We start from the raw sequence: 4939 nt of genomic DNA on the forward strand, positions 1-4939 counted from the left end.
TCACTTTATAATAATTAATATTGATTAAAATATATGGTGGTGGTTTAGTCCCTAAGTCGTGTCGGACTCTTGCAATCCCATGGACAGAAGAGCCTAAGCGGGCTTCAGTCGACTGAAGCCCGCTCAGGCTCTTCTGTCCATGAGATTTCCCAGGCAAGGATACAGGAGTGGCTTGCCATTTCCTTCTGCATTAGAATGTATACACTGTATACAATATTAAGGGACTTCCCAGGTGGCTCAGTGGGTAAATGCAGTGCAGGAGACGCAAGATCAGTCCCTGGGTGGGGAAGATTCCCTGCATGGCAACTCACTCCAGTTTTCTTACCTGGAAAACTCCATGGATGAGGAGTCTGAAGGACTACAGTCTATGGGGTTGCAAAGAGTCAGACACGACTGAAGTGACTGAGCATGCATGCATACAATATTAATGCATTAGGAAAACATACTAAACTATTATTTAAAGGTTGAAGGATTAGTTAATTTCATGCTTAAAAATAAAGATGAGGGAGAGGGCTTCCCTGGTGGCCCAGTGACTAAAACTCTAAGCTCCCAATGCAGGGGAAAATGAGTCACTCAGTCGTGTCTGACTCTTTGTGACCCCGTGGACTATACAGTCCGTGGAATTTTCCAGGCCAGAATACTGGAGTGGGTAGCCTTTCCCTTCTCCAGGGGATCTTCCCAACCTAGGGATCAAACCCAGGTCTCCCACATTACACACAGCTGTAATTTACCAGCTGAGCCACAAAGGAAGCAGGGGACCTGGGTTCAATTCCTGGTCAGGGAACTAGACACCATATACTGCAACTAAGAGTTCGAATGCTGCAAGTCAAGATCCCACTGCAACTAAAAGATAATGCATGCCTGAAGAAGATCAAAGATCCTGCGAACCGCAACTAAGACCCGGTGCAGCAAAAATAAATAATTTTTTTTTTTTTTAAGATGAAAGAGAGAGAGAAACACAGAGACAGAGGAAGAAAGAAACCTTTATCTGTGTGTTTGTTTGGGGTAAGGAGAGTCATTTAGGGGAAAATCAACGAGGAGATAAGGGTGGTGATGACAACAGGATGCGGGACTCAAGTTTGGAAGATTTCTCACCATTTTGTAGAATTGATAAGTTTTGTTCCATACCATCACTCACTACACCAGTACCTATAGGTGGGCAGCACATTAGGATAAAATGCGTTTCCCAGAAGTGGGAGGGAATAGTGGTTAAGAGCTCTGATATCTTCCTGCCTCTGTGTGTGTATGATTGTATAATTTTTATAAACACTTTCAGGAAGTAGAAGTTGTTTCTAAAACTGGGATAGGTATCCTTAGCAGGTGGTAAGTTCACTCTCCTCTGGAGAGTGTGGTTCACAGGCACACATATTCTTGACAACCCTGGGGATAGAAGACGTGCAGTTGGATAATGTTGTTCAAATATTCTACCCAGTTTCTCTCTTTCTGGTATTTCACTTTCAGCTTCCCCTCCTACCCTGACTTCTCTGCTATTGGAACAACTTTACTGTTAGCTCGTCTTTAGTTCAGTGGATGCCAAAAGCAGAATGTAAAGAGCGAAGGCAATCCTTTGCCGGCTTTTCTAGTTGATAGCTTAAATCTTGGAGGGAAATAAAGACTGGGGCCTAGAAAAAGCTGAGTGAGATATAAATATGGTAGACGGGCAAAAATGACAAGGAGTGAGGAGATGTGGAGAGAAAAGGAATGCTCAGCTGTTGTGTGATCCTGTGTCCCTCCTCCACCCCAAGCCAGGTCCTGAGTGGGGCTGATACCCTTGGAAAGGGTCGAGGGTTTGGTTCGAGGGATGTGTTTAAGTCCAAGAGAGAGCGAAATCTCTTCTTTGGTGAGCTGGAATAGCAGTGACAGAGGGTAGAAGGGATGTGAGTGAGGCAAACAACTTAGACTTCCTTGGATTTACAATATGTTGTAGTCTTTTTAATATACCCAATGCACAGCTAGGTAATTATATTAAAAGTTACTATTCAATTTTTTTTTTAGGATTCAGTTTGAGAATGAAGCAGTTTGCTTGGACCAATGATGAAGGCCAGAAAGATGGACTTTTGAAGCAGACAGTGGCATAGACAGTGGACACCAAGTATTAGATACCTCCCCCACTCCAAATTTAGACATAAAACGGCACCCCACTCCAGTACTCTTGCCTGGAAAATCCCATGGACAGAGGAGCCTGGTAGGTTGCAGTCCATGGGGTCGCTAAGCGTTGGACATGACTGAGCGAATTCACTTTCATGCATTGGAGAAGGAAATGGCAACCCACTCCAGCGTTCTTGCCTGGAGAATGGGGTCTATGGGGTCTGTCTATGGGGTCGCACAGAGTCAGACATGACTGAAGTGACTTAGCAGCAGCACAGAGATAATGGGCTTCCCAGGTGGCACTAGTGGTAAATAACCCATCTGCCAATGCAGGAGATATAAAAGACACGGGTTGGATCCCTGGGTCGGGAAGATCCCCTGGAGGAGGTCGTGGTAACCCACTCCAGTATTCTTGCCTGGAGAATCCCCATGGACAGAAGGGCTTGGTAGGCTACACTCCTTGGGGTCACAGAGTCGGGCACAACTGAAGTGACTTAGCAGGCAGGCACAGAGATGAAATGAATCCAACATTGACAGAAGCACCCGCTTCACGGGAGTGTGACCGTGTGTGTCACACAGAGCTCCACACTTAGAAGGGGTCATCATTTAGCTTAATACGCTGATGTCATCATACTGAAATCCTTGTTTTTTGAACAAGCGGATCCCATTTTGATTTTGCACAAGGCCCTGAAAAGTATGCAGCCCTTCCTGCTTGACTTCTACTCACTTTCCTCAATTCCAGTAGAAAGAGGAAACCAAACAGAAATGGATCAAAGGAAACTACAGTTCCATTTTCTGTACATCTGAGTTGTAGGCTGGACTCGTAGCACCGTCTCCAGTCAAGGTCAGGAGGAGGAAAGTGAAGCATGTTCAGGTTACGGAAATGTAACTTTAGTTTTTATAGGAATGCAGAGTATGTAAGGGTCAGGGAAGAAAGAAAACTGGACAGTGTGTCTGGAGGTGTGACCACGAACAATCTTGAGCAGCTGTACAATGGAGAGTTGGCAGAATTGAGACAGCCTGGCACATTTGAAATTATATATAATCCCCAGGTGGCGCCAGTGGTAAAGAACCCACCTGCCAATGCAGGTGCCATAAGAGACGGGGGTTTGATCCCAGGGTTGGATAGATCCCCTGGAGGAGGCGTGGCGACCCACTCCGGTATTCTTGCCTGGAGAATCCCATGGACTGAGGAGCCTGGTGGGCTACAGTCCATGAGGCTGCAAAGAGTTGGACATGACGGAAGCGATTTAATACACACATGTATATGGAGCCTGGAATATACTGCCATGTTCATGGCATTCATATATTATAGACAAAGTAGCACTTTAATGAAAGAAGACAGCGAGGGGCAGGACTCTGGATTTAGATAAACCTGAGTGGATAAACCTGGTATGAAATCCTAGATCTATTACATCTTTTGCAGAGCATTGAGCTTTCATTTCCCCTTTGCCAGAGGGGCAACCTTCATGTCACTACATTTCAAGGTTTCTGTGATGACAAAATAAAGTGACACGCAAAACGTATAGTGTTTGCACAGAGTAGGGTCTCCCAAGCTTGCTGCGTGTAACTCTGAGAAAGCTATTTGCACACAGGGTTACCTTTTCCTTCAGTTGGCGTATCTACTCTGTGACATACTACTATGTTCAGGGACCATTCCTGGTCTATTTTGGTGTTCAACAAAAGGTGAAATGATAAAGATGTGTTTGCAAGAAAGTGAGCCAGTGTGAGCCCACAGCTCTAGGCTCCATCCAGGCACAGAGAGTGCAGAGTGCTAGGGTTCTATTCCAGGTCCAGGTGGCATTCAGCTTGTTTCACTCTTGAAAACAAGAAAAATAATGACAGTGTGGGATTATAGGATTATTTTTTTGACACGTAGTCTGGCTACACTTACCAAGTTCACTGCTATGTTTGACCTGTTAAAATACTTGAATTTGGTTCACTAGAGAAATAATGGGCTTCCTTGGCTCAGACAGTAAAGAATCTGCCTGCAGTGTGGGAGACCTGGGTTAAATCCCTGGGTTGGGAAGATTCCCTGGAGGAGGGCATGGCAACCCACTCTAGTATTCTTGCCTGGAGAATCCCCATGGACAGAGGTGCCTGGTAGGCTACAGTCCATGGGGTCACAGAGAATAGGACACGGCTGAGTGACTAAGCCCAGCACAGTATAGAGAAATAACACTTTTCACCTCTTATGCCACAATGTGTGGGTCTTTATATTCTCCCTTTCATAGCATTCGAACAAGGCCTTTCTGGTCCTACAGTAAATACTGTTCAGAAGTACTTTTCTACAGAAGGAAATGTATCTTTTAATATGTCACTCTTGACCTTTTCAATTTTTTTTCTGAAGTCAGATTTAACATTTAGTTTTTAATGTGGACAAATAATCACTGGGGAAGGAACCAAGATCAGAAAGTTCATTTTAACAGGGACCCGAACTTGGCCTCAAACTTAAAAACGTGGTCTCAGAGGCACAAGGGTAGTGTGCTAAGTGTTTTGCCTTTTGAATATTTGATTTCAGCACAGAAGCTATAATCTAGCCTTATCCTAATGGTTTTCTGTCATTGCTGCCAAAATGAAAAGAGTTGTGACCTTCAACTAACACAGCTGAAGTAGCTTTTATTCACTTCCGGGGGTCGACTTGAAAGCAGCTTAAATAATGCCGAAAGAGTGTGTCAAAGGAAGGAATGTCTACTACATCCCCAAATCAACCACATTCACATTTCATATTTTAGTTTTATTTGGACCCTGGAAGACAGAATTTATTTCTTTGGGGGCCTTTTCCAACTAGAGTTAACTTGGTGAGAATAAGAAAAGAGGCACAGACGGAGGAAGGCAAACCATGGACACA

The sequence above is a fragment of the Bison bison genome, unplaced genomic scaffold (assembly GCF_000754665.1).
Source record: "Bison bison bison isolate TAMUID 2011002044 unplaced genomic scaffold, Bison_UMD1.0 scf7180017863818, whole genome shotgun sequence".
Lineage (NCBI taxonomy): Eukaryota > Metazoa > Chordata > Mammalia > Artiodactyla > Bovidae > Bison > Bison bison.